Consider the following 20,812-nt stretch of genomic DNA (forward strand, 5'->3'; position numbering starts at 1 on the left):
TTTATCATCTGCATTTCTTCTTGGTTCAGCAATTTTAATGGCCAGTAGTGCATTATAGTGATCTTCTTGATGGGCAACTTATAATTTAGTTTTATTCCCTTATAGAAAATGCTTTGGCATTGAACCCGTGCTCCGTGGTCTAGGTGTAGCGTTTTTGACTAGTAATCAAAACGTCCTAGATACCCGGGCTCGAATCAAGGCACTGCTTAAAGTTTGAATAAAAATCATCGTCAATGGCTGTCGAAGACTTCCGGCGTAAGAAGTCATCCTCGTTCTGCCAAATGCCTCGTTAAAGAGAGTGAAGAAGCGGACAGAGTTTGAGGGTATTCTTTGCCTTTGGGGTGGGAAACTGCCCTTAAAAGGCGGAAGCAACACGATGATCAACAATCTAATGAGTACAGAATATGGATTGTGAGTAAATCGAAGAAAGACGAAGGTAATGAGAAGTATCAGAAATTAGAACGGCGAGAAACTTAACATTAGCCAATGGTAATCACTAAGTAGACGAAGTTAGGAAATTCTGTTGCCTTGGAAGTAAAATAATCGATGAGGGACGAAGCAATGAGGGAAAAAAAAACAGACTCACCCAGATAAAGAGGGAATTCCTGGACAAAAGAAGTCATCAAACATAGGCCTCAGTTTTAGGAAGAAATTTCTGAGAATGTAAGATTGAAGCACAGCATTGTATGACAGCAGTGAATCATGGACTTTGGGAATGCCAAAATGACAGAGAATCGAAGCTTTTGAGATGTGGTGCTACATAATAATGTTGAAAATTAGGTGGACTGATAAGGTAAGGAATGGGGACATTCTCCTCAGCATCGGCAACGAAAGGAACATATGCAGAACTATGCAAATGAAGAGACAAGATGATAGGACATGTGTGAAGGCATAAACGAATAACTTCCATGGTACTAGAGGGAGCTGTAGAGGGTAAAAAGGTAGAGGAAGACAGAGACTGGAATACATCCAGTAAATAATTGAGGACAGAGGTTGTAAGTGCTACTATTGAGATGAAGAAGTCTGCAAAGGAGAGGAATTTATGGTGGCTTTCATCAAATCAATAAGAAGACTGATGACAAAAAAAATTGCTGTTTCGAGTTTTTCGTTGTTTTTTTAGAACTACTAGTGAAATACTTAATAATGCGTTCCCTGATTCGACAACAGATTTATAGATGTACTCACTTGATGCAGTAAGAATATCCAGCTGTTTAAATAGTTCTCTACAATGAGCCCAACTACCAGTTATTATTCTTACCGCTCTTTTATGTAGTTAAAAACCTGTGTCTATATTTTGCGCCTTCGATCCCCAGAAAAGAATCCAAGAGCTAAGAACTGACTGTACTTAGGAACAGTATGTCACTACGAGACATTGGTTGTTACAGACTGATGACAGAACCCTAAGAGCATAACACTGTGTTAAATTTCTTTTTGCCAATGCCTTGTGTGATCATCTCAAGTTAACTGAAAATAAATTTTTGTCTCTAAGAAAATCTACAGTCTTATCACCTATGCATAATGTGACAGTTTTTCGCTCTTTATGTTCAAGCGCATACTGTTCGTTTCTTTATGTTCAGTGTCATTTTATTACTCACTGTCCAACCGTAAACATCATTGAGGGTTTCGTTTGCTTACCCTAAAAGGAGCTCTGGTGTTTTATCAGTGACTGTGCCGTAATCAGCTAACTTTTTCTCCATGTCTTTTACTACCTGCAAAGTTATTGATATAGTACATCGAGAACAGGTTTGGACCGCAAACACTACCCTGAGGAACACCTATGTTTATGTGATTCTTGTCGATAATTGTTTTACCAAAAACTTATTATCAGCAGATGCGTGGACTATCTCTCTTTTACACCCTGTTTTCGGGTAAGACTGGAACCACTTGTTCGCTGTTCCTTTTACAGCTAGCGCTTGAAGCTTGTGTGGAAGTATTTTATGGTCAGCAGTGTCAAAAGCCTTGGACAGGTCTAAGAATATACTTGAAATACAGTCAAGAGCTTTAAGTACCACTTTCGTGAACGCATTAATGACTGATATTGTACTTCCCCCACTTCGGAAACCAGACTATGCATCCTTAAACAGGTTGCATTTATTCATGGAACTGATTCGTCCTTCCTTCATGATAGACTCGATTATTTCTTAGAACAAAGACAGTAGTGAAACTGGCCTGCAGTCTTCAGCATCTTCTGCATTTTCTTTCTTTAATAAGGACACAAGTCGTGCATCCTTTGGGTACTCACGAAAAATACTTGACCTGAAGGACTCATTTATTATGTTTGTTAATGCGGCTTGTGTGCGTTGTATGCACCGCTTCAGAACAGAAACTAGAACCTCATCTATATCTCCTTATTTTTCAGTTTCTGTATTGTTTTCCTGACTTCAGACTTCTTACAGGGGAAAAGAACTGAGACGCCCTGCTAAACCCGCAGGACAGGACAGGTAGTTTAAGTTGTGGAAAGGGGCCAAAATAAGCAGCTGTCAAATACACTCGGATATACAACCTTTTATTACAAGAGCCAAGAATTTTTTTTTAAACACAGCTTTAGTTTTTGAACTTAATTAGCGGCTGAATGCACCACACAATTTCATGCCTTAAGGGCAAACCACTCTAATTTAAAAACGGCTGAAAGCCAATACCTTAAAGCTCAACCAAAACCAGAAATTTAAAAGGCAAAGCCTTATCTTAAAACAGTTCCTTAATTAGGCTGAAGGCCCAAAGAATCTGACACTTTAAGAGCAAAACAACTTGAATTCAAAATCAGCTAAAGGCCCACACTTAAGACTCAATAACATTAATTTTAAAAATGCCAAGGCTTTACGTAAAACAGTTCTTAAATTAGGCTGAAGGCTCAAACCATCTGACGCCATAAGGGCAAAACAACCTTAATCTAAAACTCGGCTAGAAGCCATGCCAGTACAAACAAAAAGAACAAACAAGAAAAGGCAGTACACCCAAGGGCACTCAGAAGTTCCGAGGGTCAGCCTAGAATTCAAATACTAACGCTCGCTTAGGTGAGACAGGCATTTGGTCCATCCATTCTCGATCCGACGACAACCCAACCGACAGACAGTCAACGGACCAAGCGACAGGATAACTTAACTTTTTCGTCCGGTATCGGTGAGCCACGGACCTTGTAGCGATAGGAACAGCCCCTCACACTCCGACCGCTCGTGGACGCCGGCACTGCCACGGCCAAACTACGCGCCGCGGAGACTTCCTCGCTGCTCCACACCAACTGACCAACTCCCCAGGCCCAGAAACGGTGAAAGAACCAGGTAAACGTCGGCCGATGAGACGACCAACTGAACGACCAACCAACGGTCGTCCCGCTCCAATCTCCCTCCGTCGGACAGTTTATGTTGTAAGATGGCGTGGACTCCTGACCTTCATAGCTTACATATTCCGCCCTCACAATCATATTCCGCACACAAGACGCTTCATTCGAACCCAAACTCGATAAGATAAAGTCAATGTTGTATGAATTCGTGTAAACGATATGCAAATAACAAGTGCGCACCGGGGTTGAGATACTCGAGGCTGGTGTACACACACTCATTCAAGACACGACGGTCACAAGAGCTTTTAGTTCAGGAGAGGCGGACCGCACACCGAGAGGCCGGTCCCTTCAGAGGACGATTCAGCCTATCTATGTCGGACGGCGACCGCCCGTGGAGCGGACAGCGTTTACCCGAGTGAAAGGGGAGAACGACCCCAGTGTTCTGCTTAAAAGCAAATTCCACTACATTGTGTGGGAGCGCCCAGCCTACACATTCTTTACAAACATAGCACGCAGTTTCAGAGGTTTTCACAGGGAGACAGCAAACGCCAAACGCCGATGCTACAGATGTCTGGATTGGTCGCCTTAAACGAAACGTCATTCTCCCGTTTTAGAAGAGCAGTGCTGATTGGCAGACGATATTCCTGACGCCTTGAGCTGAAGGAGAAATGGAAGAGACCGAAAGATATACCGATTCACATCTGGCGTGGTGAGGGGCGGTTCCGTTGTCGCTCTTGGAGCGAGAACACGTAACGAGAGCGTGTGCGCTCGTACGTGTACTCAAAGAGTGAGGAACAAGTCTCTCCTCAGTACTTCACTGGGAGAGCACCTCTGTCAAGAGCGAATCAGAGTGCGACTCTATTGAGTCCCTGCGATTGTTTTTCACTGTGTTGGCCGCCACTTATTGTGCGATGTGAACAGCGTTATAGTTAAACGCCTGCGAGCGAATTTTTGAGTGTCATTGCGGTGGAATGGTTATCTGACCGGTGTACCACGCCAATAGTTAGACTAGGGGCGAATAGGAGTCCTTGACTTCATCAAGGCGTATTGAGAGTTTGATAGGCGAAGGTCAATCCAGATAGAACGAGAGTTATCTTATTTGTCAGCAGTGAGCGGTGCAGACAGCAGTCATCGCAGCTTACGGTATTGTGCGCTACAGCTCTTGTGAGTCCCATATTTTCTCCACAACAGTACACTTCACTGCATTTCACATGCGACAGCCTCGGCCGTACCTAGCAACATTCTAACAGATAATTATTCAAGTTGAAAAGGCGCGGCTCTCAGTCGTTCTGCCAAGTCAATAACAATCTTAAACTTTGTATAGAAATTTCATTAGCGAATGCTATCCTTGAGAGGTAACTTCACATTCCGAAAAGAACCCGGAAATGACTTGTTAAGTTAATAATTAAAAGTGACATTGTGATTTCTCAGAATTTTTGCAAAATAAATATTAATTTTCGTTAATTTCATGTTTTTCTTACACTAACTGGCACTACTCCAATACCCAAGTATCTCACTAGCTACGTAAGAAATTTTGTGAATGTTTGTGTCATTTCCTTACAGCGGACGACTCCAGAAGATATTTATTGCTGAAAGTTTTTCGGGCATTTCTCTTTAGAACGTTAGGAGCGTCTGTCTGACTTCTGTAGGAGTGTGAGGGTGGAAATTGCATCTTGCAGGAGCCACAGGGTAAAGAGTACATCTCAAATTAATCCGTTGCGCAGAATGACAGAGTAGCATCAGTTCGCTCACAATGTCGCCAGCGGTCGGCGAGCACTGGCTGTCGGCGCCTCCCCGACTTCACTGCTGCTGCGTCCCGACTGCACTGCTGGTCCGTCCCGAACTGACTGCCAGATACACGACGACCCGGAAATACTATCGGTAGCTCCAGAGATGGTACGACAGTGCACTTATCGATACGTGCTGCTGCTGCAACTCACGGGAAAATAAGGCAGGAACTTAGTGACGTCAGTAAACGGAATAAGAAAACGAGGCGGCAGTACCGTAATTGAAGATGACAAACAATAAATGGCGTGAACACGAGCCGTGCACGGCTCAAGAACATCATTGTATAAGTCATTGTGGGTGCTGCGTAGTTTTTAAGAAATTTTGCTGCAACTTCTCCCGCAATACAACAGAAGAAGTCGTTCACAAAATTTACCAGTTCCTGAGGATTTTCTGTTATCCTACAACCATCTTTGATTTGTACGTTTAACAACTTGTGCGTGCCTTCCCAAGCTTCCTATCTTATGACCCCCCTCCCCACTACATTGCTTTTATTTCCCGCCTTAAATATTTGTTTGTCATTGAACGAAATTCTTGGGGCGAACAGTATCCTCCAGTATATCTTTTATATCTGTGATAATCTAGGAATTTTTTTTAAAAAAACTGGGAAATTTTAAGTGTCTGGGAGGACTTTCTAATAGCCGCATTTATCCGTTTATTTTCAGTAGCTGTTGCTGTAGAAGTGTCTACTTTTGGAAATGTCTCCTCAAAAACTAAATGATGTGCAGAATCTAAAGAACTTAGCTTCTACATTGTTTTCATCCCAGGCTTGATTTGCCAACGTCGTGTAAATAGTATGTATTTTGCGTTCAGAGAAGATCCTTTTGTAGATCAGCAGATTTTCGGGCGTCACCAAGCCCTTATTTACCTTTATTATCTGACAGTAATGATCAGAAAAACCAAGATCTCTTATAGATACTTCACAGTTTTCCCTATCAGTATCAGTAAGTACACGGTCACCTATGTTGTACGCCACATCCCTATCCACGCTGTTCCCTGCCCCACCCACTATCAGTACCTGATCCTGTTCTGTAAAATGTCACACAAAGGCCATAAAACCTGAATCGTCCGATCTAGCCCAACAAACGGCTTGAAAATTCTGGCGATCTCACTTAACTTCTACTGTAATTGAGGGCCTACACCTCTGCTCTAGTGACTGGCAGAGTTGTTGCACATTCCCTACTCCTGCATCATCTTGAGGCCCCTCTCCCCTCAACCCTGCCAGCTGAAAGCTGTTGCTGGTGCTGGTAAACACAACAAAACTGTCATATCGCTTCATCCTTCTGCTAGCCTCCCTACCAACCACATCCCCACCACTAACTTCCATCATCCTCACTAGTTCTCTCCTAGCTTGATGCAAATCTGCCTGAAGGGTACAGATCTTCCTTTCCTGCACCTCTATCAGTCTATTACAGCTCCATTTTTTTGCAGTTCCAGGACAGTGCTTCCGTCACCTCCGAATTCTCCCCCCCCCTCACTCCCACTCCGACTACATTCCCCTGGAGAAAGCACTTACTGCAGTTACCACAAAGTATCCCACTACCTACACTACAGGCCATTAAAACTGCTACACCACGAAGATGACGTGCTACAGACGCGAAATTTAACCGACAGGAAGAAGATGCTGTGATATGCAAATGATTAGCTTTTCAGAGCATTCACACAAGGTTGGCGACGGTGGCGACACCTACAACGTCCTGACATGAGGAAAGTTTCCAACCGATTTCTCATACACAAACAGCAGTTGACCGGCGTTGCCTGGTGAAACGTTGTTGTGATGACTCGTGTAAGGAGGAGAAATGCGTACCATCACGTTTCCGACTTTGATAAAGGTCGGATTGTAGCCTATCAAATGGTTCAAATGGCTCTGAGCACTATGGGATTTAACTTCTGAGGTCATGAGTCCCATAGAACTAAGAACTACTTAAACCTAACTAACCTAAGGACATCACACACGTCCATGCCCGAGGCAGGATTCGAACCTGCGAACGTAGCGGTCGCGCGGCTCCAGACTGTAGTGCCTAGAACCGCTCGGCCACGTCGGCCGGCGTAGCCTACCGCGATTGCTGTTTATCTCATCGCGACATTGCTGCTCGCGTTGGTCGAGATCCGATGACTGTTACCAGAATATGGAATCGGTGGGTTCAGGAGGGTAATACGGAACGCCGTGCTGGATCAAATTTTTCAAATGGCTCTGAGCACTATGGGACTCAACTGCTGTGGTCATAAGTCCCCTAGAACAGAACTACTTAAACCTAACTAACCTAAGGACATCACACACATCCATGCCCGAGGCAGGATTCGAACCTGCGACCGTAGCAGTCGCACGGTTCCGGACTGCGCGCCTAGAACCGCGAGACCACCGCGGCCGGCCGAGCTGGATCACAACGGCCTCGTACCACTAGCAGTCGATATGACAGGCATCTTATCCGCATGGCTGTAACGGATCGTGCAGTCACGTCTCGATCCCTGAGTCAACAGATGGGGACGTTTGCTAGACAACAACCATCTACACGAACAATTCGACGACGTTTGCAGCAGCATGGACTAACAGCTCGGAGACCATGGCTGCGGTTACCCTTGACGCCGCATCACAGACAGGAGCGCCTGCGTTGGTGTACTCAACGACCAACTTGGTTGCACGAATGGCAAAACGTCATTTTTTCGGATTAATCCAGGTTCTGTTTACAGCATCATAATGGTCGCATCCGTATTTGGCGACATCGCGGTGAACGCACATTGGAAGCGTGTATTCGTCATCGCCATACTGGCGTATCATCCGGCGTGATGGTATGGAGTGCCATTGGTTACACACTCTCGGTGACCTCTTGTTCGCATTGACGGCACTTTGAACGTGGACGTTACAATTCAGATGTGTTTCGACCCGTGGCTCTGCCCTTCATTCGATCCCTGCGAAACCCTGCGTTTCAGCGGGATAATGCACGACCGCATGTTGCAGGTCCTGTACGGGCCTTTCTGGAAACAGGAAATGTTCGACTGCTGCCCTGGCCAGCACATTCTCCAGATCTCTCATCAATCGAAAACATCTGGTCAATGGTGGCCGAGCAACTGGCTAGTCACAATACGCCAGTCACTACTCTTGATGAACTGTGGCATCGTGTTGAAGCTGCATGGGCAGCTGTACCTGTGCACACAATCCAAGCTCTGTTTGACTCAGAGCCCGGGCGTATCAAGGCGGTTATTACGGCCAGAGGTGGTTGTTCTGTGTACTGATTTCTCAGGATCTATGCACCCAAATTGCGTGAAAATGTAATCACATGTCAGTTCTAGTACAATTAGTACAATATATTTGTCCAATGAATACCCGTTTATCATCTGCATTTCTTCTTGGTGTAGCAATTTTAACGGTCAGTAGTGTATCTTCCTACGACAGCTCCCACAATTTCCACTCATGCTCAAATAAATATCTAAAGCTAAGCGACAAGAAAAACGACACACTTCCGGCTATTCACAGCAAAAGCTATGAATAACATGTACGCTTGTATGTGCTCTATTTGTTGTGAGCATTTAGTTCAGTATGTAAACAATAATCACGAAAAATGTCTCTGAGCGCTATGGGACTCAACTGCTGAGGTCATCAGTCCCCTAGAACTTAGAGCTACTTAAACTAACCTAAGGACATCACACCCATCCATGCCCGAGGCAGGATTCGAACCTGCGACCGTAGCGGCAATAATCACACTTCAGTGACTATCGCAGATTACTGTACAGCCAAGCCTTCTAAATATTAACAATGTGAGACAAACACAAAAACGACAAATCACAATTAAAAATACGATCAAAACTCATTTTTTGACGAGCTCTATAGTCACGCTTGTCACTAGGCCGCCATCATGCCTAGAACGTTGCTAAAGGCATCTGCTGCAACGATAAACCGTTCCCCAACAAATAATTGTCTTCATCTGTAACGATAAGCGCTCCTTAGTGATCGGGTTGTTCAAAAAGTGTCTCCGCAGTGCCGCATGATTGTTAGCCGCCGTATGATTGTTCGCCTAGTGGACTCTCCCAACTTTTGAATGTTTCGTTTATCTCAGCCAACGTTAGAACTTTTTCCGTACAAAGTGACAATCGTGCAAGAACTGAAAAATACTGATCATGGTTAGAGACTGCATTATTGTCAATGGTTCAAAAATTTCGTTCAACAAAATGGAAGGGATATTCTTAATGAAACGTTTTTCACTGATGAGGCGTGGTTTCATTTATCCGGGTACATGAACTCGCAAAATTCTCATATGTGGAGTACTGCAAATCCATTGTGTATTCATGAGGAACCACTTCATTCTGTGAAAATAGGAGTTTGGATTACAATTTTTAGACTTCGGATTGTGGGTCCCATATTTTTCAACGAAACAATAAACACACAATGCTACTGCAGTGATATTCTGTACCCATTCATAGGAGAACTTGACTTAAGTGAAATACTGAACGTTTATTTTCAACAAGATGGTGCAACCGCGCGTACAGCTCGCGTTTCAGTGTCACTGCTTGCCGATTGTTTTGGTGATCGCATAATTTCACAGGGACTTTGGCCTCCACGATCGTCTGACCTAACACCTCCTGACATTTTCTTCTGGGGTGCAGCGAAAGCAACTGTCTATAAAAACCGTCCAAAATCCATCGATGAATTGAAAACTGCAATATCCACTTTCACTGCTTCTGTTAAAGAAAAAAATATTACAGCTTGTGTTTGGAAACATGATTAGTCGAATTGAACTGTGTATTCAATAACAGGGGGGACACTTTCAACATTTAATGTGAAAATTTGCAAGTAAAAATGAATATTAAATAAGTTAATAACTTGTATTTCACTTTCATTCCGGTATATTCACTGCGCAATTTCGGCATTAAGCCATTTTCAGTCATAGGATTTTCACATTCATGATTCTACATCAAGGTGAAGTACCCTAATATTTTAATGAGTGAGTTTCCGAGATCTAAATATGTGACATAAATGTACGTATGTTTTGACTGCATTGACTTAGAAGCTTAACATTTTCACATCATCAAAAGACTATAGACCTCAGCATGTGACATAAATTTTAACGTGATACGACTACCGGTTCGTGGTAAAAAGGAGTCTTAACAGATGGAGGGCAGATATACAGTCGGATAACAAATGATAATTTCTTTGTATGTGATATAATTACAAATTAACAATTTCGTTTTTTCCCTGTACTTTTACTGTGATCGTTTCTTCTTACCAGATTTCATGGTTGTAGACCAGTGGGAAGTACCCTATAGATTTTGATGAGTGAGTTTGTGAGTATCGAAGTATGTGACGTAAATGGCCGTTTCTGTTGACTGCGTTGACTTTGAAGCTTACATTTACTACACCACCAAATGACTATAGATCATAGTATGCGACATAAATTTCAACTTGTTAAGCCGGCCGCGGTGGTCGTGCGGTTCTAGGCGCTTCAGTCCGGAACCGCAGGACTGCTACGGTCGCAGGTTCGAATCCTGCCTCGGGCATGGATGTGTGTGATGTGCTTAGGTTAGTTAGGTTTAAGTAGTTCTAAGTTCTAGGGGACTGATGACCTAAGATGTTAAGTCCCATAGTGCTCAGAGCCACTTGAACCATCAATTTGTTAAATCTACTCGTTCCTAAAAAAAAGGAGACTTAACAGATGGACGTGCAGACAGTCTGATAACAAATGACAAAAACATTTTTGTGATATAATTACAAAATCACAATTTTTGGATTTTTTCCTGTACTTGTACAGTAAAACCATGATTGTTGCCAAATTTAATGATTCTAGGTCAACGGAAAGTAGCCTATAGGTTCTGATGAGTGAATTTGTTAGCATCAAAATATTTGAAATAAATAGATGTATCTTTTGTCTGCATTGGCTTAGAAGCTTCGCTTTAATACGTGGCCAATGGACCGTAGTCCTTAGTATGAGACATAAATTTCACCTTTCTAAGTGAACCCGTTCCTGATAAAAATAGATCTGAACTAACGGACGGATAGACAGACAAACAGACAGGCGGACAACGAAGGGTTCCGTTTTCACCAATTGAGATACAGAACTAAAAAAAACTGCCTCTGAGTGCTGAAACGTCTCTTTTTGCGTGAGCTGTGGAAGAACGTCTGACAGTGGGCCTTCGCAAACTGGCACATTACGTATTCAAGTGTGTGCGGCGGTAAGCTGTCACGTCACCTCGGCATTTACCGAAAGAGAATTATCAGTAATGGGAGCAAAACAGCGGGTAGAGAGATTCAAATGGCTCTGAGCACTATGGGACTCAACTGCTGAGGTCATTAGTCGGGTAGAGAGAGACAGAGCTCCAATAAATTTAAAAAATAATTGTTCATTTATTTCAACATAAATTTATAATGTAGCACCACTTATTAACCTTTTGAAAACGACCAAGAATCCATATTTAATGCTGGAAGTGCGGAAAGCTCGTGTTTAAGTACCGTACATAAATACATAAATGTTGAAAATACTTCATTTTTATAACGAGAAGATCATAAGTGAAACAAATTTTCTGTCTGAAAAGCATCCTCTGGCAGTAAGAGCAATAAGAGGCATTACTATCGTAGTTGTGTTCGTTGACTTTAAATAGGAATATGACTCGATCGATGTTCAGATGGTCGTCAATGTTCTGGAATAAATCGAAGGAAGTGGAAAATCTAAGGCCATTACATATGGAACCCATGTCGAAAGTAAAATTTCATGAGGGAGTTTCGGAGTCCATTGAGACAGACAGGAATGGAAAAAGACTGTCACCCATTTTTTTAACATCTTCCTGGAGGAGATAATAAGAACGTAGAAGAAAGCCACGAAGTAGGAGGAGTACAACGAATCGATTTAGGCCCAAAGAAGCAGGAGTGGGTAGCTTTCGCTAATGATTTGAAATTTTTAGCCAGAGGTAAATGAGAAGCTTTAATAATGGTCGAAAAACTACATGTAGTAAAGGAATAAACAGGAATCATTATCTCCTCCGAAAAACATGGCGGAGAAACTACTCTGAATGCTAGGTTTGGAAAAGTCAAGAGAACTGATAAATGCAACTATCTTGGTGAATGGTGTTGGCAAAGAAGTGAACAAAAGACGAGGCAGTGGGGTAGAACTAGCATACTGGTCAGTACAGAACGGATGTAACAAATACACGTCTCCTACAATAGGAAGATTAGGCACTACACGGCGTTTAAGTCAGACACACTTTACATTTAAGAATCCCTAATACTGAATAAGAAAGGAGGAATGTAAGGAGTAGAGAAAACTTTTAAGAAAAATCCTCTACCCACAAAAAAGAAACGATAATACATGGAAGAACAGAAAAAAATGAAGGGCTGTATAAACAGGCGGAGAAAATCACAGACATTTTATGCAAGAAAAGGCAGAAGTTTTATGGGCACCTCTTCAGAATGAACGAAAGCAGATTGACAAAGAAAATTTTCAGCTACGTGGGGACTTCTGAAGTAAGTTACACATTTAGTCTCACGCGACAACAGTGGCTCGTTGTCAGAAAAGTGCAGTTTCTCTGATTTTCCTGCAGACACAAATCTGCAACAGTCCGGATAACGGGTACACCACAGCGTGGGAGTGAAATAGCGCTTCATTTGCAAACTACTCCAGAACTGAAGTACGTGAGACAGTGCGATTCTTACAGACAACACGTCTACATTGCACACAGACCCACCGTGTAATTCTGGCTGTACAAGCTCCAAACAGAAGGTCGGTTCCAGTCGTACTGAAAAGGTGCCAACAATTGTCCAAGGACGTAAAGACGTGGGTGAGGTTGATCGGGAAGTACACATCCTGGGCCATGCGATTTCAATCTTTTCTGCAAGCTGAAAAAACATCTGGCGGGAAAAGATTTGCCAACGATGAGGACGTTCGCACAGCGCTTCTCGGATGGTTCTGCGACCAAAAAGCAGATTTCTATTGTCGGGGAACTAAAGGAAAGGTAAAACGTACAGTTTTTTTATTTATTTTTTCAGAGAATTGGTGACCATGTTGAAAAATAGCCTAATGTACCTGTGTCACTTTGTAGTGCAGCATTCAATAAAAGTTACTTAGCTTGCCACGACAACGTGTAACTTACTCCTTGGAGTTCCCTCATACATCACCAAATTAAAGCCGATCACAAAATGGGTTGAGGAAATAAGAAAGTACATGGAGGAAGTGGGATCAGGCAGAAAGAGTTCTGGGGTGAAGTGGCGCCGGTAAAGGCAAAGTGCAGGAACCAGTATCATAAGAAGAGGAGGAACTTCAGCGAAAGAATAAAGAGATTTGGAAGGAAAAGGAAAGACTAACCGACAATGAGATTGTTTCCCACGGTCCAAAATGGTTCAAATGGCTCTGAGCACTATGGGACTCAACTGCTTAGGTCATTAGTCCCCTAGAACTTAGAACTAGTTAAACCTAACTAACCTAAGGACATCACACACATTCATGCCCGAGGCAGGATTCGAACCTGCGACCGTAGCGGTCTCGCGGTTCCAGACTGCAGCGCCAGAACCGCGGCCACTTCGAATAAAAGAAAAACGATAGGTTACTTCTCCTTGAAATAAGATACGTTATTTGTATGTAAAAAATGCTTGCTACCGTAGTCATCGTTAATGTATAATAAAAAAGGGTGGAAAAGAATGCTAGCGAAATTACTCAAACCCGGAGAATGAGTAAAAAATTTTCATATAGCGACTTGGCCGCAGAGACTAGTTTCATTATACTGTAAAAATCGATTGAACGAAAAAACAATGGACTGGCTAATCAGTTGTTACAACTAGTTGGTTGTCCCATCACAATTGGGCACTGTACCCTGATGGTCAGAGTGTCAGGTCTATAATTTCCTACACCTCTCGCAGAAATCACCAGCTGATTGCCTAAACATCTGCCACAGGTAAAGTATTCTAGCTTCCTTATGGAGTTCCGGTATTTAGAAACCGCAGGGCAGGTGGAACAGAATTCCGAGAGCCCTATATTGCATCCTTTGCAGGCAATCAATATGCACTGTATGGGCCACCCACTCCTGGGCTGGAAACCCTTACTGTTTCGTCAGGATGGAGGCCTAGGAACATGTGTGGCATCCTCAGGCACAATAAAACAAGATTAAATATTACTTCTTTTACTCTTTAGAACATAACCTGTCACCGAGTGTTCTGCGGCAGCTGGTGACTTCGTAAGCTGAAGTGCAATCTTCTGAATCGAGAGACTGCTGAAGATCTCTGCCTTAGCTTGCAGCGTGTTAGCCTTTCCCGTCGGTTGATCTGCTACAGAAGAGGAAGTGACCATGGCGCATGTCTGTTTAGCTCACAAACCATCCTGGGAATACTCGTCCCTCTCAGGTCAGTATTCGCGTTGTCCCATGAGATGCTGTGATGTCGTGTTTAATGGTGATCTTGGCCCACTGGTTCAGATGGCGGTCTGACCCAAACGATACTGAAGTTTCAGAGCATCTGGTGCCCTGAAATTGAACGGTGTTGGTAGACTTGTGGAGTACGCATGAGCCGTGACTTCAGTGGTTGCAGAGCGGTGGTCATCACACGAGGCAGCAGGAGGATGACCAATACTGGAACAATCTCACGCAAGATATTACAACATAATAATCAAAGAATCGAGTACAAACAATATGAACGCCATTGATCCTACTGATTGACTCACTCTAGGCTAGTGGGCTGGAGTATTTATGATGGCGAGGAGCAAATTACGTGACGTCAGCAGTCTTTAGTTTAGCTGTATTGGTTTAATCAATTTCAGTTTAATAACTGCTTTGCCAAACCCCTGACAGGTATTGTTTCATCCTACCTAGTACTTCGAGCGTAATGCTACAAGAGTAACGGAGGCAGGTTGGTCTGCATTTGTCTTTTACTTTTCTGCTGAGCTCGATTACGCACACACACGGAAGTATTGATGTCACACTTGGTGACCGATTAACCGTGTCGAAATGTTTACACCTCACGACAGGCATGTGTTAGTACTTCCATGTGCTTGAGCAGTGCTGGGCTGTAGAGCCTTAGAAAAATTTTTGTGGTGTCACCGCCAGACACCACACTTGCTAGGTGGTAGCCTTTAAATCGGCCGCGGTCCATTAGTATACGTCGGACCCGCGTGTCGCCACTGTAAGTGATTGCAGACCGAGCGCCACCACACGGCAGGTCTACAGAGACGTCCTGGCACTCGCCCCTGTTGTACAGCCGACTTTGCTAGCGACGGTTAACTTACAAATACGCTCTCATTTGCCGAGACGATAGTTAGCATATCCTTCAGCTACGTCATTTGCTACGACCTAGCAAGGCGCCATTACCAGTTTATATTAATATGGAAATGATGTACAGTCAAGAGAGATGTTCACCAATTGTGGATTAAAGTTAAGTATTATACCAGTTACCTCCTGTTTTGCTCTGACTTGTTCCAGACCTCACGCCAGTCTGCGTGTAATTAAACGCGTGCATTACGGCCTCCTCTAGCAAACGGTGTTGGCTCTTCTGCCAACACTTCAATTTTCTTTCCCATTCCCTTACTATCGTAGAGCGTAATAGTGGACAGGCCGATTTTCCTCACCCGATAAATGGTTCAAATGGCTATGAGCACTATGGGACTTAACTGCTGAGGTTCAAAAATGGCTCTGAGCACTATGGGACTCAACTGCTGAGGTCATTAGTCCCCTAGAACTTAGAACTAGTTAAACCTAACTAACCTAAGGACATCACAAACATCCATGCCCGAGGCAGGATTCGAACCTGCGACCGTAGCGGTCTTGCGGTTCCAGACTGCAGCGCCTTTAACCGCACGGCCACTTCGGCCGGCGACTGCTGAGGTCATCAGTCCCCTATAACTTAGAACTACTTAAACTTAACTAACCTAAGGACATCACACACATCCATGCCCGAGGCAGGATTCGAACCTGCGACCGTAGCAGCAGCGCGGTTCCAGACTGTAGCGCCTAGAACCGCTCGGCCACTCCGGCCGGCCCCCACCCGACAGCTGCATACTCCTAAATTGAGTGCAGAACAACTTCAAGGTCCTGTCGGAGTGTAGACGGCGGATATAGGAATGGGGAGAGCTGCCACAGACTTTCCACATCTTTATCCCTCAGTTCTTTAATATATTGACCACACTCCAGATGCCTGTCGAGAGTGACACTGAGGGATCTGGCCATGCACAGCTTCACGCAGGAAGTCTTACTTGCCTCAAGTTCACAGGGACTGGGCTTCTCACTATGATGAGTGCTTCGCTCTTCACTGCGTTAAAGGCCATTCTCGATTTTGCCCCAGTGATACTATACAGGGTGTTACAAAAAGATACGGCCAAACTTTCAGGAATCATCCCTCACACACAAATAAAGAAAAGATGTTATGTGGACATGTGTCCGCAAACGCTTAATTTCCATGTTAGAGCTCATTTTAGTTTCGTATGTACTGTACTTCCTCGATTCACCGCCATGATTTCATACGGGATACTCTACCTGTGCTGCTAGAACATGTGCCTTTACAAGTACGACACAACATGTGCTTCATGCACGATGGAGCTCCTGCACATTTCAGTCGAAGTGTTCGTACGCTTCTCAACAACAGACTCGGTGACCGATGGATTGGTAGAGTCGGACCAATTCCATGGCCTCCACGCTCTCCTGACCTCAACCCTCTTGACTTTCATTTATGGGGGCATTTGAAAGCTCTTGTCTACGCAACCCCGGTACCAAATGTACAGACTCTTCGTGCTCGTATTGTGGACGGCTGTGATACAATACGCCATTCTCCAGGGCTGCATCAGCGCATCAGGGATTCCATGCGACGGAGGGTGGATGCATGTATCCTCGCTAACGGAGGACATTTTGAACATTTCCTGTAACAAAGTGTTTGAAGTCACGCTGGTACGTTCTGTTGCTGTGTGTTTCCATTCCATGATTAATGTGATTTGAAGAGAAGTAATAAAATGAGCTCTAACATGGAAAGTAAGCGTTTCCGGACACATGTCCACATAACATTTTTCTTTATTTGTGTGTGAGGAATGTTTCCTGAAAGTTTGGCCGTACCTTTTTGTAACACACTGTATAGTCAACTATTTTAGCTCCACTAGACAATGGATTTTGTTAGAATGAGGGAGTGAGCCCAGATAAGACTTCCGGTGTTACCTCACTGGATCCAAACAGGATACAATCGACGATGAATCTCGGCGGCATTTGCTCCTGCTTGCGGGAAGCGAATGACATAAGGTACCTCGCACCTGGCAGGAGACTGAGTGACTGCCAATTCCAGCTGCTTGCTGTTTACACACTGACGAATGCAACAGAGAGTTGAATGACGCAACGTGACTTTCAAAGTATACTTTCCCGTAACGTAAGCACCATTTAGCGGCATGCATTTATTTGTCTTTAATAACCAATAGGAGGGTAATTTCAGAATAGTCCTCGTGATTTTCAACGCGCGGTGAATTAAGTAGACCACACACTTTGAACACAAGTGGCGCTGCTCGTGCTGACTACTGCGAAAGCTCGCACATTGTCGAGCTGTTATTTTCCACAGGTCGCTCATCTATTTGTATAATAGTAGCATGAAGTTATACGAGACCATTTCACACATGTGCATCTATGTCTCGAAAGCTAGAAAAAGGAAGGGAAAGAAAAACGCTAATGCACATAGACAAAAATCTTGTAAACGTTTTCATCCACTATGAACCGCTTAGTAATGTAAGTAAATGAAGTGCTTTGCACAAACCAAGTTCCACGGCTGCTACTGCTAAATATGATTCACTGCAACATCGTGACAAATGTTGCTGGCAAATTTTATATGCGCTTTGAACATCCTAAAACAAAGTTGTTGGTGATAAACAAGTGTACATGAAAGAAAAGCTCGTACATGTGGTAGGACAATTAGGGCGAACGCTGCTGCTGAATGGTATGGCTCTAGCAAAGCCATGCCAAGAAGTAACAGTCTCGTTTTATTGTATGATTCGAAGTTGCAATGGTTCTTTTTGGTTTCTGGAACAAATGTGTGCACTGAGTGACAAAAAGTAAAGTACATGGAAGACGCGGTTGGGAATAATGTAACTTTGTGCATTTACACACTATCGGCCGGTAGACAAATGATCAGAGTTGCAATTCTCTTGACAGGCAGTGTTATGACCAGACGAAACTACAATCGTTCGGCAGCAACTGTCGCTTCTTTAATTGCTCTGGGAGTTTGCTCATCTCAACTGCAATATATAAAATATTATTTCACTTTATTCGTAAAAAATAAAAAGATTTACTTAATATTCATCTTTTGGACTGCAGGTCTTGCCTTTCTTTCTGTGTTTTCAGTTAAATTTTTGGATCATATCCGCCTTTTATGCAAAAACACTGTTTTGTCTTGTTACCAAAACATGTTTCGGCATCTCTGCGGCATCTTCATTGGGTTTTGTTTGTCGAAAACTGATTTTACATTACATGGTTTTGCAGGACCATGTGTATGGTGTCCTGCACTGAAAGCTTTTCATCTTTTGTTATGACTGATCCTTCTTCTTTTGCGTTCTGAGCACTCTGTACACACATGTTACTGTACTTTGGTAATTTTGTTCGTACAAACGCCTTTTTACTTCATAAAACGCAGTGAGCATTATATGAGCAAACATAGTGTTAACCGCTTTTTACGAAGTAAAAAGGCTTTTGTACGAACGAAACTACCAAAAGTACAGTAACATGTGCGTACAGTGCCCTCAGAACGCAAAAGAAGAAGGATCGGTCCCAACAAAACATGGAAAGCTTTCAGTGCAGAGAACCATACAGAAGGTCCCGCAAAACCACATAAAGAAAAATCGCGTTTTCAATAAACAATATCCACTGAGGACGGCACAGAGATACCAAAACATGTTTGCGTAACAAGACAAAACAGTGGTTTTGCATAAAAAACGGACCAGCATCCAATGAGGTTTACTTAACTTGATACAATCCTCTGGCACAGCAGTGCTTGACAATTTACAGCTGTCATTGACTATCAAAGTATCACTTGAGGCACTAATTAAGAAACTTCCGTTCAGTTGCCGCGATAGATTGTCAGTGCTACAAACTTTCTGAATTGCGGAGACATTTGGCTACCTTTCTGACCAAGGCAGGGTTTGTCAAGCACGAATACAACTAGTAGAAACTCTGGCTGTGTGCGAACGGGATGAAATGTAAGCCCAGGATGGCTTGAAGGGCAACAAAACGGGGCGTAGAATATCGTCGATATACCGCCCTGCTGTAAGGGTGACGCGGATGACAACTAGAGGGGTCGTGCTGTGAAATGTAGTGGCACCCCAGGCCATCACACTTGGTTATCGGGTTACGGCACCGTCAACCACAGAAAGCTCATGGAAAAACTGTACTGTACATTTAAGGATCATCAGTTCACAAAAATCATTGAATCTCTGCTGCAAAACAGACTATGTAATGCTGGACGGAAAAAAAAGAACGGTCTCGCCCAGGGCAGTGTGCTGGCCCCCCTACTATTTAACCTATACACCAATGATCAACCAACACCGGAACGTACTACCCATTTCTTGTATGCCGATGATCTGGCCATTACAGCGCAAGGAAATAGCTTCGAGGAAGTAGAAGGGAAATTAGAAAGCTCGCTACACTAATGTCTGAATACTATAAAGAGAACTCCCTCAAACCAAATCCATCTAAGACACAGGTTAGCGCTTTCCACCTCCGCACAAAACAGGCAAACAGGAAGCTGAACGTCACCTGGAATGGCAACAAACTGGACCATACGGACAAACCAACATACCTTGGTGTCGTGCTGGATAGATCACTGACGTACAGATATCACTGTGAAAAAACTTGCCAAAAAGTTGCTGCCAGGAACAATATTTTAAGAAAACTGACGAATAGTAAATGGGGAGCTAGTCCGACTGTATTACGAACAACTGCTCAAGCACTTTGCTTCTCCACGGCAGAATATGCATGCCCTGTATGGTCTCGATCCACACATGCCAAAAAAGTCACTACAGTCCTTAATGAAACATGCAGCCTAACGACAGGATGCATGAAACCCACTCCACTTGGGAAAATATACAAAGCAGCTGGATTCTCATCTCCTGAATCCCGAAGAAGTGCGCACGAACATACAGAAAAATTTAAACAGATTTTCGACGAGCGCCACTCGCTGCATGGTTCTTCATGTGTAGCAGACTTAAATCCCGCAAGAGATTTCTCACTAGTGAATTGAACGAGCCTCCGAAGGACTACCCTGCCTCACGAGAAATACCCAGCGGCAGTACATTAAGCTGGAAGATTTGGAGAACACTGAACCGCGTCAGAACAGGCGTAGCACCAGTTAAAGCAAACCTAGTCAAATGGGGCTTCAAGGACGAAGGAGACAACAAATGCGACTGTGGTGAAGTTCAGGATATGGAACACCTTCTACAGTGTTCCATCTGCCCCACAAGGTGTACCCTTGACGAACTATGGCTTGAGAAGAGAGAAACATTGGACTTGGCCCGACATTGGGCTGAAAGGCTTTGAAACAAATCTCCGGACACGAAAAAGTAAAGTAAAGTAAGGTTATCGGGTGATATGGTGGGCGACAGTCAGACTTGTATCACACTGCCGTCCGGGGCATCTCCAGACACGTCGTCAGTGGTCGTCGGGGCTCAGTTCGAAGCGGGAGTCAACACTGAAGACAATTCTACACCAGTCAATGAGATTCCAGGTAGAATGTGCCCAACACCACTGAAACGGGCTTGCTGGTGTACAGAAGACAAGGATAGTCGGAGCAAGGGGTGCCGTGAGCTCAATTCCCTTGCTATG

The 20,812-nt window shown here is 43.7% G+C and overlaps 1 protein-coding gene across 2 annotated transcripts in view; it reads left to right on the forward strand.

The window, feature by feature from the left end:
- LOC126260932 (alpha-1,3-mannosyl-glycoprotein 4-beta-N-acetylglucosaminyltransferase A) overlaps positions 1-20,812 on the forward strand; it is an 815,533-nt gene that overhangs the window by 286,769 nt on the left and 507,952 nt on the right. The window lies entirely within an intron of this gene.

This window comes from Schistocerca nitens, chromosome 5, assembly GCF_023898315.1.
Source record: "Schistocerca nitens isolate TAMUIC-IGC-003100 chromosome 5, iqSchNite1.1, whole genome shotgun sequence".
Lineage (NCBI taxonomy): Eukaryota > Metazoa > Arthropoda > Insecta > Orthoptera > Acrididae > Schistocerca > Schistocerca nitens.